This window comes from Lupinus angustifolius, chromosome LG12 (genome assembly GCF_001865875.1).
Source record: "Lupinus angustifolius cultivar Tanjil chromosome LG12, LupAngTanjil_v1.0, whole genome shotgun sequence".
NCBI lineage: Eukaryota > Viridiplantae > Streptophyta > Magnoliopsida > Fabales > Fabaceae > Lupinus > Lupinus angustifolius.
Window position 1 is genome coordinate 14,227,429 of NC_032020.1, and position 605 is coordinate 14,228,033.

Here is a 605-nt window from a genome sequence, read left to right on the forward strand (position 1 = left end):
CAATCTCTGTGGTGATTTCACACCAAGAGACAAATCCAGACTGCACAACACACGTTAAAATCAAGGTATTCTAAGCACATAAAGCCTAAGATATTACAATGTAAAGACTAACGATTAACCCTTATCCTAATCAATTAAGCCATCAATATGAAAGTGAGTTAATCAGAATACAGTATGTAACATGTTTCTTTCAATCAGAATCTAATGCATGATCATGTGAGCAATATCAAATTATACAGAAACATAAAGCATGTTACAGAAAAACAGCATAATCTCTCTTCTCACACATGTAACTCTCATGCAAAATAACAGTGAAAATACAAATGCAAATGCTCTCTAATAAAACCCTAAACAAATAGAATGAATGCTAATAAGCTCTGAGTAAAGCCTCATATTTATAGCACGGTGAATAAGTGGTTTAAGTCATTGCAAAATCAGTTAAACAGTTAAGCAGTTACAACAACTGAAACAGATTTCAGTTATAACACAAAACAAACATGTTAATTGATTAAGACTACCATTTAACCGATTAACGGACTTACAGAATGACATCCAAATCACTTAAAAACAGAAAACACATACTCAAAAGAAAATCAGTTACGTTA